Source organism: Medicago truncatula, chromosome 6 (genome assembly GCF_003473485.1).
Source record: "Medicago truncatula cultivar Jemalong A17 chromosome 6, MtrunA17r5.0-ANR, whole genome shotgun sequence".
In the NCBI taxonomy this organism is placed as follows: domain Eukaryota; kingdom Viridiplantae; phylum Streptophyta; class Magnoliopsida; order Fabales; family Fabaceae; genus Medicago; species Medicago truncatula.
Window position 1 is genome coordinate 37,947,244 of NC_053047.1, and position 20,347 is coordinate 37,967,590.

General features: G+C 37.4%; 2 long non-coding RNA genes across 2 annotated transcripts; both read left to right on the forward strand.

Moving 5' to 3' along the window:
• Positions 1–13,217: 13,217 nt before the first annotated feature.
• On the forward strand, positions 13,218–15,271 carry LOC120575917 (uncharacterized). The gene is made up of 3 exons (XR_005642163.1): positions 13,218–13,888; positions 13,994–14,095; positions 14,530–15,271. It is a non-coding gene; the product is annotated as an uncharacterized lncRNA (long non-coding RNA).
• Positions 15,272–16,765: 1,494 nt separating this feature from the next.
• LOC120575906 (uncharacterized) lies at positions 16,766–18,784 on the forward strand. The gene is made up of 3 exons (XR_005642152.1): positions 16,766–17,415; positions 17,510–17,609; positions 18,026–18,784. It is a non-coding gene; the product is annotated as an uncharacterized lncRNA (long non-coding RNA).
• Positions 18,785–20,347: the final 1,563 nt, after the last annotated feature.

The window sequence follows — 20,347 nt, forward strand, 5'->3', positions numbered from 1 at the left end:
ATGTAATTCAAACGTCCCAAGAAACCTCTGACTTGCTTCTCTGTCTGTGGAGCTGGCATTTCTCGGATGGCCCGGACTTTATCAGGATCGACTTCAATGCCCTTTTGGCTGATAATGAAGCCTAATAACTTTCCGGACCTGACACCGAATGTACATTTGTTGGGATTCAAACGCAGCTTGTATTTTCTCAACCTTTCAAACATCTTTGTTAAATATTCAACATGCTGCTCCTCATCTGCTGACTTCACAATCATGTCATCCACATATACCTCAACTTCTTTGTGAATCATGTCATGAAACAAAGTAGTCATTCCCCTTTGGTAGGTAGCACCAGCATTGATTAGGCCGAACGGCATCACTTTGTAGCAGAAGGTACCCCATGGAGTGATAAAAGATGTCTTTTCTCTATCTTCAGGAGACATCTTGATTTGATTATAACCGGAAAAACCGTCCATGAAGGAGAACACCTTAGATTGAGCAGTATTATCAACAAGCACATCAATATGAGGTAATGGAAAGTTGTCTTTCGGACTGGCTTTGTTCAAGTCCCTGAAGTCAACACACATCCGGACCTTACCATCCTTCTTTGGCACAGGCACAATATTGGCAACCCATTCGGGATACTCAACTGTCATGAGGAAACCCGCATCAATCTGCTTTTGAACTTCATTCTTGATCTTGAGAGCCATATCAGGATGAGTCCTTCTCAATTTCTGCCTGACGGGAGGACATTCAGGCTTGGTAGGGATCCGATGCTCCACAATCATAGGGTCTAGACCTGGCATATCTTCATAGGACCATGCAAAAATATCCGGATATTCCCGGAGGAGTCGGATGATCTTCTGTTTAACCCCTTCTTCTAGAGTAGCACCAATCTTGATTTCTCGCTTGTTTTCCTCGGTACCTATGTTGATAAGCTCAATCTCTTCCTGGTGAGGCTGAATGGCTTTCTTTTCTTGCTCAAGTAACCGAGTAATCTCATATGGTATGTCATCACCTTCCTCATCTTCGGCTTCATACACAGGGAATTCAAAATTCGGAGGAACCGCAGGATTACTGTGTTCAACGGGTTTATTATGGTTCAACCTGCATATAATGATTGGATGATTTTAGAAAGAGTTTTTTTTTTCATGCAGATTTTTGAAATTAATAAGAAAATACAAACGTTTTGGTTTTTTCTGGCATTACCATTGTTTCCAAGGGAAAAAGCACTAAAAAAAAAGTAGTCGTGGAAGAAACGACAAAATTTTATTAATCAACGGCAATGCCGAAACAAACATGCCCTTACAGAAAATATCACTCTCGCTTTGGGCAGAGCGAGAGGATTGTTATTTTGAAAACAAAGCATTAAAGCAACAAGACACATTACTCAGAAACATGCATGATTGAAGGAATGTCAATGGCATCCCAATCTCTCGCAATGCCTCCTGGTGTAACAAATGCAGGCCTGAGACCAGATCCAGTGGCTTCTTCAGAGATAGCATTAACAAACCCTGCACTGTGGAAGACTCCCGAGGAAACCCTTGATGACGGGGAGAACCCGAGACCTTCTTTACGCTTGTTCTCACAGAGCTGTATCACCTTGCCCCAGCCGGCAGTCTGACCTTCTTGAATGGCTCTCTGAGCATCCTTCAATGAAGCCATAGCAGCCCCAGCTTCCTTAGACTCTGCACCTTCAATGGTCAAACCTTGGAAAGCGGTCCCTTCAGCAGACCCTGCTTCAATACAAGAAAAAGAAGACAACTGGCTGACTAAGTATGCTTCTTCACCATGGATTGTAACGAGTTTTCCATTCTTCACAAATTTCAACTTCTGATGTAAGGTGGAAGTAACCGCACCTGCATCGTGTATCCACGGTCTTCCCAGCAGGCAACTGTAGGATGCATTAATGTCCATCACTTGGAAGGTAACCAAGAAATTCTCAGGGCCAATGGTTATCGGCAAGTCTATCTCTCCCAGCACATTCTTTCGAGATCCATCAAAAGCTTTGACCAAGAAAGTACTTCTCCTCAACGGGGTCCCACGGTAGCTCAACTGATCTAGAGTCGTCTTGGGCATTACATTGAGAGAGGAACCGGTATCCACCAACACATTTGATATCATGTCTGATTTACAATTCACCGAGATGTGTAAAGCCAGATTGTGACTCTTTCCCACTTCCGGCAACTCTTCTTCACTAAACCAGAGGTTGTTGTAAGCAGTAATATTTCCCACTATGCCACCGAAACGATCTACCGTAACTTCGTGGTCAACATATGCCTGCTCCAGCACTTTCAACAAGGTATTCCTGTGAGCCTCGGAGCTCAAGAGCAATGACAATACAGATATCTTTGAAGGAGTCTGCAGCAATTGATCAACGATCTTGTAGTCACTCCTCTTTATTATTCTCAGAATCTCATCTAAATTCGAATCCTCTATAGATTTGCCTGGCTGATTCATATCTGTAGCAATGGGTGAAACAACGGTTGGAGTTGCTTCTTCAACTTGTGGAGCGATTGGCGTAGCTACCTTCTTCTGAAATAACGGCGGACGGACTTTCCCGCTTCTTAGCGCTGCAGAAGTCCCTTCGGCAATGTTGCTTACTGTGGCAAAGGAGGCTAGAGGCACCTCTACTCCATTTTCTATCATAGTAGCATTGTATTTGTATGGAACAGCCTTATCCGAAACATAAGGAATTGGTCCTGGCAACCTTATCACCAAAGGCTCAGCATTCTTCTTCAAAGGTGTACTCTTGACAGGCGGATCGTGAAAAACCGGCACAATCACGCAAACATCACTGACAGTCAGAAGATTATCATTCATCAAGCTTTGGATGTCTTCTTGAACAGTATAACAACCCAAAGGATCACGGAGACATCCCAGACACTTGGCATGATCATGATTGAACAGAGAAGCTTTGCACAGCTTGATGTGTAGAGGTACCAGAGGAGTTGCGACGTTGCGGACATCAAGTCTCGGAGCTTCTTCACACACCTCGATCATATTCACAGCGGCATGATTTGGAAGAGGATTGTCGAGGACGTGTGGGACATTATTCTCAAAAGTCAGCTTTCCCTGATCAATGAGCTTCTTCACGATATACTTCAAAGCATAACACCCCTCGACATCATGACCTAAGGCACCTTGATGAAAGTCACATTTAAGATCAGACCTGAACCTTGGAGGCAACGGATCAGGTGGTGGCTTGCCCTGTCTAGTTGTACAATGACCTCTCTGGAGTAAGGTTGGAAGAAGTTCTGCATACAACATTGGTATAGGAGGAAAAGTAGGCCTAGCTTGCTGATTTTGTTGTTGTTGTTGAACCGGCAACTGTTGTTTCATCTGTTGGGCAATTGCATTGACGGGCACTTGAGGCTGGCCCGGTGGCAAAGGGTACTGATGATAAAACGGTGGGAAGAACGGATGCTGAGAATATGGCATATATGGGTATGACGGAGGCATTTGAGCTGCATTGATGGGAGCAACGGTAGCCATGGATTGACCGGCTCCAGCTGACACCATCCCCACTTCAGTTTCTTTCTTCTTGTGGTGTCCATTACCATACCTCTTCGATGCACTCGTAGAAGATTCAGCTTTCTCAAACACAATGATCCCATCCCTGACTGCTTCCTCAAGACGGGTTCCCATAGTGACCATCTCCGAAAAGTTGTTCGGGGCAGCGATGATCATCCTCTCAACATAATCTTTCTTCAACGTCTTTAAGAACGTCTGGGTCATTTCTTCCTCATCTAAAGCAGGAGTGATACGGGCAGCCGCCCCTCTCCACCTTTGCGCATATTCACGGAAACTTTCCTCCTTCTTCTGAGATAGGGACCTGAGAAACTCCCTATTTGGCCTCAGTCGAGTGTTAAACCCATAATGGCTCTTGAAAGCGGTGGCTAACTCATCAAAGGTGTGGATGTCATTCTTACTCAAACTAGTATACCACTCTGCGGCATCCTCCATCAGACTATCCTGAAAACAGTGGATCATAAGGGAATCATTGTCTTTGTAATTGCCCATCTTCCGGACGTATTTGATGATGTGATTTTGAGGACAAGTTAGCCCGTTGTACCGGTCGAAGTCCGGAATCTTGAACTTTTTAGGAACATCCACTTTTGACACTAAGCAAAGGTCTTGAGTTTTGACAGAGTCTGCACTCCCTCGATTGGCCTGGATTTCGTGACGGAGTTCTTTAGCAAGTTCCTCCATCATCTCTTCCATAGTCTTGGTTACGGGGATGCTTCTGCGCTGTGTGTTGATGTTAATACCTTGAGGCAGAGTGTGGACCAGAGGCTCAGTGACGGCTACTGTTGTTTGTGGCAAAGTAGCAATGACGGAGGCGGCATTTGTTGCCGGGATCAAAACATTGTTAGCAGTGCCCGAGGTACTTGCTGTAGCGACGGGAGTGAAGAACGGTGGAAGCCCATACGGAAACCCCACTGGCATAGTAAAGCGATTGTCTGCAGAAGTGGTAGGGAGCACGCTTGTAGTTACTGGTGCAGCTGTGGTTGTAGGGATAGCTGTAGCTGATTGCTCTTGAGCAGCTAGTAGAGCAGTCATGACGTCATTAGCTTTAGCCAATTCCTCCTTTAGAGAGGCTACCTCGGTGCGAAGCTGAGCGTTCTCTTCTTCCATAGCCCTTTTCTTTCTTCTGTATTCTCTGGTTCGATCAATTCTATCTGGTTCGTAAACTCTCTGAGCACGAGCCACCTTTCACACTGCGGCAGAGGAACCAGGAGATAGTGAGCACTTGGAAGCCTTTGTGACCAATGCATGATGCATATGATGCATGATATGCAAATGCGAATGCAAAAGACTTATTTTTTTATCGAAGGATTTTAAAACAAATTAGAAATCTTGCAAATAAACAAAATTACACAACATTTTCAACAAGGTAAACAAATAGAGCTCTCAAGCATAGGAAGTAGTCGGAAGATCATCGGACTCGGAATCTGAATCACAGTATCTGTCAAAGAAGTCTCGTCGTCCTCGGGCTCTCTTGGAATCCCTCATAAGCAGCTCGTCTTTCTCTTCTAGTTCCCTCCGGGCCTTAGCTAGCTCTTTCTTCAACATCAGATTCTCATGAGTCTTCTGCTCATCTCTACCATCCAAAGTCATGATTAGATTCTCGGCTTGATTGTACCGAGCTTTCCACACTTGCTTCTCACGACTCTCCATAGCTAGATGCTCCTGATACATATCCTGAGTCGCGGGGAGTAGAGGTAGAGGCATAGATGGAGTAGACGAAGACACGTATCTCATAGCTGGATAAGGCATACCAATCTCCTCAGCTCGATCTATCACCCACTGAGTATAAGCCTCATGAGCGACACCGGATCTCACACCTAGATGCTTCACACTCTTCCTTCGGACCTTAGACCAAGCATCCATGAAAGCTTTCCTTTGTCCGGTAGGAGCATTCGCGTAGAAGAAGAACTCTGGAGATGTAGCAAGATTAATGGGCTTCGATTTCATAGGGAAACCGAACTGTCTCATAGCAAGCTCGGGGTTGTAGTTGATTCCTCCACGGGTACCAAGAAGAGGTACATTGAGAAAGTCTCCACAACCCATGATGATTTCCTTGGCTTGAGCGGCGGGAGTGATCCAGACCACCTCATTAGGAGTGAGAGCCATAATCCGCTGCGAGTAGGACCAGTTTTCCGAGTTATCATGGAAGGAACTCGGAAGGTGCGAAATAAACCACCTATACAGAAGAGATGTGCAGCAAAGAATATACCCACGGCCCTTGAGAGTCCTGTCATGAATGGCGTGGTAGGTATCTGCTAGCAAAGGGGGAACCGGGTTCTTGGAATGAAAGATCTCGATAGCATTCATGTCCACAAAGTTGTCGAGGTTCGGAAAGAGAATGAGCCCGTAGATGAGCAAAGCAAGAATAGCCTCGAGTGTATCCTGACGAGTAGTACTGAGATTAGCCTGATCAAGAAGATACTTTGAAGTGAACCCCCGGATGTGAGACTTGGTAATAAGATGGTTGGAGACGTCGGAAGTCTTGAGGTAGAGATCCTTAGCGATAACCAGAGGAGTAAGAGAAGTCCCGGGACCGGTGAAAGGCGTCTTTTCGGCTATAGGTAAACCCACTAGATTGGAGTAAGCCTCGAGAGTAGGAACCAACTGGAAGTCCGGGAAAGTGAAGCAGCGGAAGCTCGGATCATAAAATTGCACCAGAGTGTGCACTAGCTTCTCGTCCACATCGGTTCGGAGCAAAGTAAGCAATCCCCCATACCGGAGTCGGAACCCTGTTTGACTCTTGACCTTGAGTGCCAACTCTCTCAAACTAACCAAATCCACTTCCTTGAACTTGTAGCACTTAGTCTTCTTCATACCTGTGATTATTTACAAAAATTCTCATTTGTTTAAACCCTTCGATGAATGCATGAAAAATGTTTATGCATGAATGCATGTATGCATGATTGTGTTGTTAAAGAACAAAGTGGGTTGAGTTTCAAAGTAACGGGGCCACGGATGGACACGGCGTCCGGTGAACTAAGGCTTTGGATAGTAGTAACCAAGGTTCTAACACAGTTCCCAAACTGCAACCTCTCTCACATATATCATGGTAGTACAGGACGACACCCGTTCCATGATTATTTGTGAGAAGGTCTAGTTTGAGTGTAGTATCGCGTGACGACTAAAGTTTGAGACAACACTCAATTTAGCCACCGCACTACGTCCTAAAAAGGCTAGGATGGGTTTGGTAACTACGGTTCATAGCTTCGTCGAACAATTGAAAGTGAAGTGCCTAAGCATGACAACACACGCCGACAATATCACCTTCAAAATGCCTCAGCTATGTGAGATTGATCGCATAATCCAATACACGAGGCAACCCCCGGATCGAATTGTCGATTATATCTCTCCCTAAACATAAGTTCACTCAGCCCGGGTTAGGACTTTTGATATTCTCACCCCACACGTCAAATGAAAGTAAACAAGTATTCACATATGTAAGCAATAAAACAAAGCGTAAATATAAACTAAGGAAAACTAGGCGCGACCCGCTAAAAAGAATCCCCAGTGAAGTCGCCATTTCTGTTATCATGGTTTTTGGGTGCCAAGCCATTAATTGGACTTGAACCTTTTGACCGTTGATATCTCTCTTTTTTCTTGGGAAGGGTAAAAGGAGAAAAACCCTTGAGTTTCCGAATTCGGGGGTCGGTTTTACTACGGGAAGGTGTTAGGCACCCGGAGTAACTATAGTCCTCTATAGGAGCCGTTTTCCTAAGTCTATATTCACGCTTATTTTTACTTACTTTTGAAAATGGGAGGTTTATTTAGTTAAGAATGGGGGGAGAGAAGTTGTAAGACTTGATTTTTATTTCGGCTTGGATGAGTTTTGACTCATTGCCTACGTACCGTTTTACGGGATCAAAACCGGCGTAGTTCTTGCTAAAAAGACTTGTTTTTGTTTTAATTGTTTGATTTTAAGTTTTGAAAAAAAAGTTTTGAAGAAGGAGATTGGGAGGCTTCATGAGCATTAGATTTAGCAAAAAAAGCGAGGTTTGATTAGTGATTAGAAAGGAAGTCTAAATGATTAAGATGGATTGAATTTTTCTTAAGAAAAAAAGAAAGGAAAAAAATGAAGTGTTGACTTCATATTTATTATGAAAATTTTTGAAGTGAAGTTCAATTGTTTTTTTTGGAAAAAGGATGGATTTTCTCTAAGGGTTTAAAACCTAAACGCTTGTCTAACCATACAATCCTATGCATACATCTAAGGTGAGTGTGTGCGTGTCGGTGCGCCATAGTGTCCATAGTTCATATTACAAAAATTGCCTAAATACATTCTATGGCCCCTTTGCCAAGCTACAAACCAATGATAACAAATTACATTACCAAATGAATTAAAACTTGTAAAAAAAAAAATAAAAAAAAAAAATAAATGCTAAGCTAAAGAAAGTGGAGAGAGTGGTGGAATGCTATGAAAGGTATGGCACATGAGATGAAATGGTTAGTAATCATAAAGCACACAATAGTAGGAAGTAATCAAAAGGAAATGCATAAAAATGGCAAAGAAAAGGTAATAAAGTGGCAATGAACCTAAAAACTTTGATGTGATACCTAAAGGTGCTTGTAACCCATAATCATCACATCCTGGCAATTTTGCAAGAAATTTGGTTTCAAGCCATGACATGAAATTAATGGAAACATATGCAAGCAAGGTATCACACCAAATTCATAGAGAAATTTGACACTTTATTCTCTAAAACAAACATTTGTTGCTTGTAAAACAAGAAATCCATAAAATCATATTCAAAACAGCAAAAAGAAGCACATGTCCAGAGGCATATTCATCATAAGATATGGTATCATTTATTCATAACACATATCAAAGTATCAAGAACAAAAACATAGCAAAAAGTATACCAAAAGTGTAAAAACACATGGAAATTTGTTCATGCCATTTTGATATTTTTTTACATGCAGGAAAACACCATAAAAATGCCAAAAATGTACCAAGAAACAACTAGGATTTTTTAGAAATTTTGTAAACAAGAATGAGCAGGCCACAGGTGCAAATAGCAAAGAAAATGGTGCAAGCAGCAAAAGAAGCAAAAAAACGTACAACAGAAGGCCCAGCCCAAAACCAGAGGAAACGGATCTCACAGGGATACTCAGGGACCGTTGGATTGATCCAAGGTCCCAAACCCTAGATCTAAGGGCTCACAACGCAGGGGATTGGACCGGTCTTGAACCGGTCCGGTCTAGCGCCCTATATAAAACCCTAACGCGCCGGTTTTTTCATTTGTCACACACCTTTCTCTCTCTAACTCTTCTCTCTTCTCTCATCTCTCTCTAAACCCTCACCGCCGGTGAGGATGAAGCCACGGCGGAGACCTTGAAGGTCCGCCGGAAGCTTCATCTTCTCCGGCGCGCCTAAACCACTCCGGTGACCTAATTTTCCAGAACTTCAAAGTTTCTACATCAAACGATTCGCCTTCTTACCCTAAACACGAATCCGGCATTTGTTTTTTTGAAAACGGCTTGGAACGACGTAGATCTTGAAAAAGCTTTTACGGTTTTGAAATGATTTTTGATTTTTTTGAATGAGATCATTTAGATCTTTAAAGATCTACATCGTTTCGTCGTTTGATTACTTTTTGACGCCTGTTTTCGCTTTCAAAACGTTGATCCTTACGGATCTAGATTTTGATGTTTACGGTTATGGTTTTCTTTGAATTCTGGAACCTTTGGATCTGTTTTGCTTGCGTGATTTTTAGGTTTAACGGTGATATTGCTTTTGAAAAAGAGTATGAGTTTTACCTAAGGTTTTGGTTGAAACCTTTAATGGAGGAAAACCTTTGGGAAAAACTTGAATGTTCTTGACGGTTTTGATGATTTTGCTTGCTTTTGGACCGAAAATAAATCGGTTTACCGGTTCATCTTCATCTTCTCTGATTCTTTCTCTGCTTCTCTGTGATTACGTGCTTGAGCTTGCTTCAACGTTTTTTGAATCTGCGTGAAAAATCCCTATGATCAGTGCTTGAGCTTGCTTCAATGTGAGCTCGCACTTTGAATTGTAGGGGAAATCTTCAATCCGGTGATGAAGATTCACACGAATCTCTGAGGATTGATGTGAAAATCAATGAATTTGTGTATGAATTTGGTTCTGGAGATCTTAGGGTTCTTGTGTTCTTGGTGATTTCTCTGTGATTTTCTTGGTTTGATCTAACTGACAAGAAAGAGAAAAATTGAATCTGTTTTGGTGAAGTGGCGTGTGATCAATGGCTTTGATTCTGACTCAATGCTTATATAGTTGACATGTGTACACTTGAGCCAATGAAAATGTGACACCTGGATTTGTATGGAAATGGCACGGCCTGGACCTGAAAAATGAACTTTGGACTTTTCTGCAAAAAATAAAACTTCAAGGACTAAACTGCAATTTGACAAAAAAGACTGAAATGAAAATTAAAAAAAGGTGGACTGAACTGCAATTTTGGAACTCTTTGAGGACAAAAATGCAAAAATAATAAAAACACTAAAAATTAAAATAAAATTGGTAATTTGACCAAACGTAAAGCGAAACACAAATAAAATTGACAAAACGGACTAAAACGAACCAATGGCCTAAATGAGGTACTTCAAAGTAACCTCCCCATGCCAAAATTTCGTGTGAAATGACCAAAATGCCCCTAGGGCTAAAAATGACCTAAACAGATTCAAATTGACTTGACGCTGACTCAGACGCAAATTTGAAATGAATTTTAACAAAGTTTACTGATGACATGTTTAAAAATAATCTGAAAAGACTCAGAGACAGTCACAAGGATGAAAATGGGTCCCACTGCAGGAAATGACCAAAATACCCTTCTGTATGACTTTTTGCAAATTTTGAAATAAACTGTAGAAAAAGCAATGTAATGATTCAGAGACACTTTCGAATGACTTACAAGACAAGTAAAGACATTTTGAAAGGTTTTATGCAAGAAAAACAGAGGTAAAAATAGGATTGAAAACACTGCGTAGCAGAGACAATTTGAACTGTGCAGTTGAAATTTGATAATTGACAAAGTTTGAAATGAAATTGGGCCCAGTATTTTTAGGTCCAAAAACAGGGTATAACAAGAAAGACATATTTTACTTTTTTATTATTTAATAATTATTAGAATACTCGGTATCCGGCATAAAAATAACTAATATGAAGGGTCGAATTTTACGTTCCACTTTCAAGAACCCCATTTAAAGCCAGAGTGAGGAACTATATAGACTAAAACCTAAAACCTTAAGAGAAATACATTGAAAAGTGTCAAGTCATGTAACATTTTACAAGAGAAACCATCTTCGTCGACAATCCTTCTCAAAAATGATAAAAAAAAAAAAAATAAAAAAAATTGTCATTTCTAATGCAATACATGATTTTGTGATGAAAAAAAAAAAGATATGACATATGTACAACCAATTATAAACTGGCATAGTGGTGAAAATGAGAGAAATGATATTAGAACAAACGTTTTGTTACAAATTTTGTGATAACTATCTCTCTCCCTCCTTCTATATTGTTTTGGTTTTCGTGCCAATACCTACATTTCTTTTTATTATTTAGTTGTACCATAAGTTGTCATAAAAATGGTTGGTCAACTAACATGCGTCTTATAATTATTATGAAGAAAGTGCGTCCCGTGAGCATAACTCAGTTGGTAGGACAATGCATTATTATATGCAGAGGTTGAAGTTTGAACCCCGGACACCCCACTTATTCACCTTATAAGGTGAATTCCAGCCACTAGACTACCTGACAAAAAAATATATAATTATGAAGAAAGTGCAAATCTTTAGTTCTATTTTTCAAACCACCGCCGGTTCCTTTTTTGAACTTTCACTCGTTAATAAGCAAATGGAAATTAGAACCATGAATTCCTAATAAATATAATTATGATTATGATATGATGGGTCACTCAAATGTCTTCTATTTGGTTGGTAATCATCATAAATAATATACACTCTTTGAAAAAAGTTACGCCATGTCAGCATAAAGGAGAGCTCTTTGACGTTTAATTGCAAAATCTTTTCGTCTATGGTGAAAATCAAGAAATTCAGGGGTTCAAATAAAAATTAACTTTATATAAATGGATTCAAACATAATTTATTTTACATTCAACTAAAATAATTCAATAAAAATTTAATTTGATCACAATAGAATCAGGCATGATAAGGTAACTCACACTCGATACATCTATCAATAACTCGCTTTGCCTTTGACACTGAAACCTCACTTTGGCAGGGTTTGTGCAAGTTTTGTTCGATATTCTAAATTCGGCGAAAGGACTATAGTGGAAGAGCACATATCTACCTTGCCCTGAACCTACGTCTTTGTTGAAAGAAATATTTGTAAACATTTTACGTGTAAAAGGAATACATGACTTTGGGGTGACTTTTCACTTTCAATTATACTCTTAATTCTTAAACATATTATCTATAAGAATGTTATATTATTGGTGTAATTCAAAAACATAAAATATATATTATATTTACTATATTATTAGTGTTATTGAAAAAATAAATAAATATATTTTGTTATAATATGAAAGCACAAATTATTCTTACATATAATTTTAACTAAAATCAAAATTTCATAAAAATTGTTGCTTGTAAATTCGTATTAACGCAATAAAAAGAACAAACGACCCGACCGAACACCATTAATAGTTATGTTCAAGCAACAGTTTGGCGGGACTCTATTCCCACGCCTTAGGGATTCTTTTTTTAGGGACTGTTTTTGTCTACCTAATTATCGGTTCCCCTAGCCTTTTCTTCTTCGTTTCCCTTTCCTTTTTTTTCCCTTGTTTTGATTTTTTGAGGGTTTTGGTTTGATTCCCATTATATATATATTTCCCTTTTTTCATTAATTTATGGGTTAATGATGATTTACCCCCCTGTAATATAGGTCATTTCCAGGTTTAGCCCCTGTAAAATATTTTTTTTATTTACCCCCTATAAAAGTTCTTTTTTCCAGAATACTCTCTAGTAGGCCATACAAAAACCAAAATTTTTGTAAAAAAAAAAAATTAAAATTCGTTTTTGTATGGCCTATTAGGGCGGTATTCTGGAAAAAAAAATATTTTACAGGGGGTAAATCCGGAAATGACATAAATTACAGGGGTAAAACACTATTAACTCTTAATTTATATTATTTGAGTGAATGACAGATGATGAGAGTTATTAGAAGTGTCGACCTAGTTGGGATGTCTAAAATTTTCTTGATGTTTTCCGCAGTTTTGCTTTTATCCAAAAAGAGAGCCATGGACCAGGGGCCCACACCCACCTCTCCGTGAATTCATCCGTGTTCTCACCTCTCTCTCACTTAATTTTACAATGGTCGGTTTTTTTTTTTTTTTTTATGTCTGGTTTATATAATGAGGAATCAATTCTTTTATAAAATAATTTTGAATCGAAACAATTACTTGGCTTTAACTTTTAAGTTAATATATTTAAAAATTTACTCATAGGTAAGTTGATGTTAAAGAATTTATTAAGGAACTTTTTTTTTATTGGTTACTTTGCTTCAAGATATTCTAGACCATTAACACTCAAATGTGATTCATAGTAGGTGGTGATTTTAATATGCAAAACAAAATAGTTTTAAAATTGGACCTTCACGTTTTTCATTAAAATAATCAACTTTGTAAAAAAGGAAAATAATTTAGTATTTTTACTAAAAATGAAGAGGACCCACATTGAATTCTTTTTAAGGAGCCCTCGTAGTTGTGGTTGCTCACCCCAACCATAGTTTCATAAAATCTCCTTAGAGTTAAATCATCGAGCCACCGAAGCTCTTTTAGAAAAACCTCGTGCAAACCTCAGATCTAGTCCAATCGTTCTTCTCGCTTTTGTTCGAGATCAAAACCTTGGTTGTGCTTCATATATTAGGTTTTTTAGATCTAAATATTTCACAATCATTAACATCGCGTATCGTCGATAAGAGTTAAGATCCACCACTTTTAGGTTTTGAAGACTAGATTTTAAACGCTTCTTGGTAAAAAGTGTATTCTATTGACTTTTAGCCCATTGTTTTACAAGTAAGTTTATTTTAGCCTTGCATGATCATTTTAACATGAGATCTGAATTGTAGTCTCCATAAGAAATCTTAGAATTGTAAGATCTGATGATCTAAATTGTTATTTACCTATCATAGAAATAATATATGGAAAAAAAATTACAGTGTCAAGATTAAACTTCAATGATAAAGTTATAACCAGCGAGCGATGATGGATACCTTATATATCAAATTATTCTTCGTGAAATATCGAATTCCAATCAAATCAACGAAGTACCAAATTTCAATCGAATTGAATCGCATGTCCTTGGACGGGATTTGTTTGATTGTCATGGGGCTAGAGCTACTACATCTGGAGGTCGAAATCAACCTCCTTATATGTTGCAGAAGGTGATTCTATATGTTTGTTACCTTTATTGCTACCATAATTTATCCAATGTTTTTGTATCTTTCATTGATAAGTTTAAAGATGAAATTTGCATTAATTTATTGCAGATCTGTCTTTAGAGAGATGAAACTGCATGATACGGATATCTTCAGTCGCAGTGGTGACGCCATACAGACATGAAAAGACAACGATGCTGCTACTAGAATGATGTAAGTTATATTTACCTTGTGATTATATATGTAATTTCATGCTATCAAATAATAGAAAATAAGACTCTTGAGGTGAACAATTTTCAAGCATTTCCAGAAACAACAAAAATGTCAACACATAATTGTTTTCATTATTTCCGAAAATGCAACGTCTTTAGATAACAAATTACCTTGCATCGATCACAATAAATCACTTCAAAAGTATCTCTTCTTCTTATTAGCAAGTTAAAATGAACATAACCTGAATTAAAACAAAACCATTTTCACAAAGTAAGCATGTCCTTAGTTTTCAAGAAATGAACAAAATTATATCTATTGTTTATTCTTTTACTGTATGATTAGAAATGGATGGCTAGGGTTTTATAGAATATAACTATATGATTCTATGATATTGCAGGAATTGTAAATAATTCAACTTATCTATGCTTTTTCAGGCTGTGACTGAGGAGTACCTTCATGAAGGACAACGTGAATCATCAAGACAAAATGTAAAGCCTTCTCAAAATCAAAACATCAACATGCTCAAGAAGGTGGAGGAAGTTGACAAAGGTAAAGTCTCTATTTCCCTTGCTGATCTTGATTTAGAAGAACTTCTAAAAGTGAAGGCTTCATTGAAAGTACTCCAGAGTGACATAGAAGCAGCAACATATTTGCTTTTCCTTTCGAAGAAACCTATATAATCAAGAGGGTCAAGTAGATTGCAGCATACAAGTCTCATTGGTTCGGATTGTAAGGCATGAGAAAAATTCACGTTCGGATTGTAAACTTCATTGAGGCAGCATCATATTTGCTTCTCCTTGCAAAGAAACCTATATAATCTTATGCTTGTGACCGAATAGCTGAAGAAGGTCGAGGATATTTCCCCTGCTGATCTTGATTTAGAGGAACTTCTAAAGTGAAGGCTTTATTGAAAGAGCTAGATGGTGACATTGAGGTCGCATCATCTTTGTTTCGCCTTGCAAAGAAACCTATATAATCGAGAGGGTCGCAGCATATAAGCGTCATTGGTTCGGATTGTAAAGTATGAGAAAAATCCAATGTTATGAAAAGTAATTACTAATTAGAGATTTTGTGTTGTTCAATTTTAGAAATTGATCATGAATAATTCACTTTGTTTTGCAATTATTAGTCACATGTAACGTATAATTCCTGATCCAGAGCGATGTACAAGTTAAGGGTGAGCTTTTTATAATATTAATGTAAATATAAATATTTACATTTTCTTGCATATGTTTGGATAAACATTTTCTCACAAGCCAAATATAAATACACTAATAAACCATTAAGCATATGTTTGGATAAACATTTTCTTGCATTATATGTTATATCTACTGTGAATTTGCAGAAGCAACAAAACCAAGCTTTCACATTAATGTGATTTTCCACGCTAGTTTTGTGGGCTAATCCATACAGAGCTCTGACTTGAAATGGTCTTTTGCTTTAAAATGTAGCAGCAGACATTGACAGATTTTTCTACAAGGAACATCTGATGCATGTGAAACTTTAGCATAATAACTGATGCAAATGTTATGGTTGTCCATCTAAAATCTCAAATATAGCATTACATTGTATTTTAACAAAATGAAGATGATTCTTGCTATCTTATTCGTTTTTTCTCTTATTTCCTTCTCTCATGCATCAGTAGTAGATTTTTATGTAAATGACCCAGCAGAAGGGACCTTGCCTAACATCTCACTCACTCAAAAGCTTGTGGAGCAACTTTTGTAGGGATTATATAGCAGATAGCATATTTTACTTGAAAAGTTTGAATTAAATTAACAAATGCAAAAGTGACTAAATGTCATTATAGGGACCGTTTTGGTCTACCTAATTATCGGCTCCCCTAGCTTTTTCTTCTTCATTTCCCTTTCCTTTTTTTTTTCCTTGTTTTGATTTTCTGAGGGTTCTGGTTTGATCCCCTCATATATATATATATATATTTTTCCTTTTTTTCCATTAAGATATATTATTTATGAGTGAGTGAGTGAGGATGAGAGTTCTTAGAAGTGTTGACTTAGTTGAAATGTCTAAAATTTTTTTGATGTTTTCCGCAAATTTGCTTTTATCCAAAAAGAGAGCCATGGACCAAGGCCCACACCCACCTCTCCCTGAATTCATCCGTGTTCTCGTCTCTCTTCTACTCTCTCTCTCTCTCTCTCTCTTTCTCTCTCATCTCTCTAATCTCTTCTATCTCATATTTATCTCTGTGTCTATATCCTATATTTTCACTTCATCTTAACTTTCCCCAACTTAATTTTACAATGGTCGGCTTGACCAGTTTTTTTTTTTTTTTTTTTGGTTTATATCATGAGGAATCAATTTTTAAAAAAATAAGAAACAATTACTTGGCTTTAACTTTTTACTTTTAAGTTAATATATTTAAATATTTACTCATAGGTAAGTTGATGTTAAAGAATTTATTAAGGGACATTTTTTTTATTGGTTACTTTGCTTCAATATATTCTAGACCATTAACACTCAAATGTGATTCATAGTTGGTGGTGATTTTAATATGCACAACAAAATTGTTTTAAGATTGGACCTTCACGTTTTTCATTAAAATAATCAACTTTGTAAAAAAGGAAAATAATGTAGTATTTTTACTAAAAATGGAGAGGACCCACATTGAACTCTTTTTAAGGAGCCCCCGTAGTCGTGGCTGCTCACCCCAACCATAGTTTCATAAAACCTTCTTAGAGTTAAATCATCGAGCCATCAAAGCTCTTTTAGAATAACGTCGTGAAAACTCAGATCTAATCCAATCGTTGTTCTCCCCTTTACCCGAGATCGAAACCTTGGTTGTGCTTCATATATTAGGTTTTTTAGATCTAAATATTTCACAATCATTAACCTCGCTTATCATTGATAAGAGTTACGATCCACCACTTTTAGGTTTTGAAGACCAGATTTTGAACGTTTCTTGGAAAAAAGCGTATTCTAATGATATATTACGAGACCCCATTGTTTTACAAGTAAGTTTTTTAGCCATGCATGATCATTTTAACATGAGATCTGAATTGTAGTCTCCATAAGAAATCTTAGAATTGTAAGATCTGATGATCTAAATCGTTATTTACCTATCATAGTGTCAAGATTAAACGTCAATGATAAAGTTATAACCAACGAGCGATGATGGATACCTTATATATCAAATTATTCTTTGTGAAATATCGAATTCCAATCAAATCAACGAAGTACCAAATATATCGAATTTTAATCGAATTGAATCGCATGTCCTTGGACGGGATTTGTTTGATTGTCATGGAGCTAGAGCTACTACATCTGGAGGTCGAAATCAACCTCCTTATATGCTGCAGAAGGTGATTCTATATGTTTGTTACCTTTATTGCTACCATAATTTATCTAATGTTTTTTGTATCTTTCATTGATGAAATTTGCATTATTTCATTGCAGATCTGTCTTTAGAGAGATGAAACTTCATGATACGAATATCTCCAGTCGCAGTGGTGATGCCATACAGACATGAAAAGACAGCGATGCTGCTACTAGATTGGTATAACTTTTACTTACCTTGTGATTAAATATGTAGTTTCATGTTACCAAATCTTACCAAAAAAATGTTACCAAATAATAGAAAAAAAGACTCTTGAAGTGATCAATTTCCTAGCATTTCCAGAAACAACGAAAATGTCAATGTAACTGTTTTCATTATTTCCGAAAATGCATCATCTTTAGATAACAAATTACCTTGCATCAATCACAATAAATCACTTCAAAAGTCTCTCTTCTTCTTATTACCAAGTTAAAATGAACATAATTAAAACAAAAGACATTTTTACAAAGTAAGCAGGTCCTTAGTTTTCAAGAAATGAACAAAATTATATCTATTGTTTATTCTTTTACTGTATGATTAGAAATTGATGGCTAGGGTTTTATAGAATATAACTATATGATTCTATGATATTGCAGGAATTGTAAATAATTCAACTTATCTATGCCTTTTGAGGCTGTGACTGAGGAGTAGCTTCATGAAGAACAATGTGAATCATCAAAACAAAATGTTAAGCCTTCTCGAAATCAAAACATCAACATGCTCAACAAATAACTTATGAGTTTGACGGAAGAGCTGAAGAAGGTGGATGAAGTTGACAAAGGTAAATTACCTATCTCCCCTGCTGATCTTGATTTAGAAGAACTTCTAAAAGTGAAGGCTTCATTGAAAGAGCTCCATGGTGACATTGAGGCAGCATCATATTTGATTCTCCTTGCAAAGAAACCTATATAATCTTATCGGTGTGACGGAATAGCTGAAGAAGTTCGAGTAAATTGACAAAGGCAAAGTCCCTATTGCCCCTGCTGATCTTGATTTAAAGGAACTTTTAAAGTGAAGGCTTCATTGAAAGAGCTAGATGGTGACGTTGAGGTCGAATCATCTTTGTTTCTCCTTGCAAAGAAACCAAGTAGATTGCAGCATATAAGTCTCATTGGTTCGGATTGTAAAGTATGAGAAAAATCTAATGTTATGAAAACTAATTACTAAATAGAAGTTGTGTTGTTCAATTTTAGAAATCTATCTTGATAATTCACTCTGTTTTGCAATTATTAGTCACATGTAACGTATAATTCCTGATCAAGGGCTCTGTACAAGTTATATGTACCTTTTTCAGATATCATTGTGAGATCCGTTGAGGATAATATTATGGGTAAACTTTTTATAATATGAATGTAACCATGACTAGTAATGATATTTCTTTTAATCTCTCTCACAAACCAAATATAAATACACTGATAAACCATTAAGCATATGTTTGGATAAACATTTTCTTGCATTATATGTTATATCTACTGTGAATTTGCAGAAGCAACAAAACCAAGCTTTCACATTAATGTGATTTTCCACAGCAGTTCGGTGGGATAGTCCATATAGAGTTTTGCTCTAACTTTAAAAGGGTCCCCACAAGTCGATGTGGGATTTGACCTTTCGGATTAGTCGGTCCTTAGGTCAGATATTGAGTTTTTTAAAATAAAAAAAAAGGAACCGGTAAGTGAGCTTCACACAATAAAACCATGACCTTTTATCGGATTGTTGTATTCCTTCTTATCATGTCCTTCTATCTTCATTGTGTTGTAGTAATTTAGCTTATGCCAGTGGCACATTGAACTTTAATATCAAATCTAAGGTGGTAGGTGATACCAGTTCTATTGCCCTAAATTCATTCAATCTTTTTGATTGGAAATAGATGAAAGACGTAGTAAACAAGACAGAATGGTGTTGAAACACATAGTACAGGGCAAAGATCAGTGAATCAAAGTGGCTGTAGGCTGTAGCAGACTGTCCTTGGAAATAGAAAAGCAGCAGACTTGTAATATGGTTTTTTGCTTTAAAATATAGCAGCAGACATTGACAGATTTTTCTATAAGGAACATCTTGATGCATGTGAAACTTTAGCATAATAACTTATGCAAATGTTATGGGTGTCCATCTAAAATCTCAAATATAGCATTACACTGTATTTTAACAAAGATGATTCTAGCTATCTTCACGTTTGCCAATATATCAAACACCAGTTAGTATCGTCTTAATAATTGAGATCAAATTTTGTTCTCACAAATACTCTTTGAAAACTTGAATATTCCTCACAACTCACAGAGAATATCAAAATGCTTTGTAATGCAAATTTGTTTCTATGTCAACATAGGAACCTAATGAAGTAATGTAAGTAATAAAAGTATACTTATAAGCAATGACAGACCTTTGAATTTATCATTTAGATTCTTTTGGGTAAAAAGTTTGTCTTGGCATTCATCAAGACAAAAATATGAAAGGCATGAGTAGCTTGTGGAGACTAAATGCCATTATAGCAACAAAGGACGCAATACACCAACAGCATGCATCAACAGATGTATCAGCATCTGCAATAGAGACAAAAGGAACAAACACCTGCAGCAAAATATACTGAGAACTGATAGAGACCCGATTTCACACAAAGAAATAAACTGTATTATTGAATTGAAAATAGATGTATTGTAGAAGAAAACCCCTGTAACCCCAGAGCAAAAGCTCCTCAGAGAAGAGACATTTCTCTCTCTGCCTAAACCTAAGGTTTCTAACCGAACAAAATGATCAAAGATAACCCTCACTCTCTATTCTCATTCCTATATATAACCAACTCTACCTTCTCTCTCTCATGTAACTAACTCTCCCTCTAAGTGGGCCTATGTGTACATATTAGATCCTATCAAGAACAGTCTCTGCACGCCTAGAGCACCATATATTCGCTGGATGTTGAA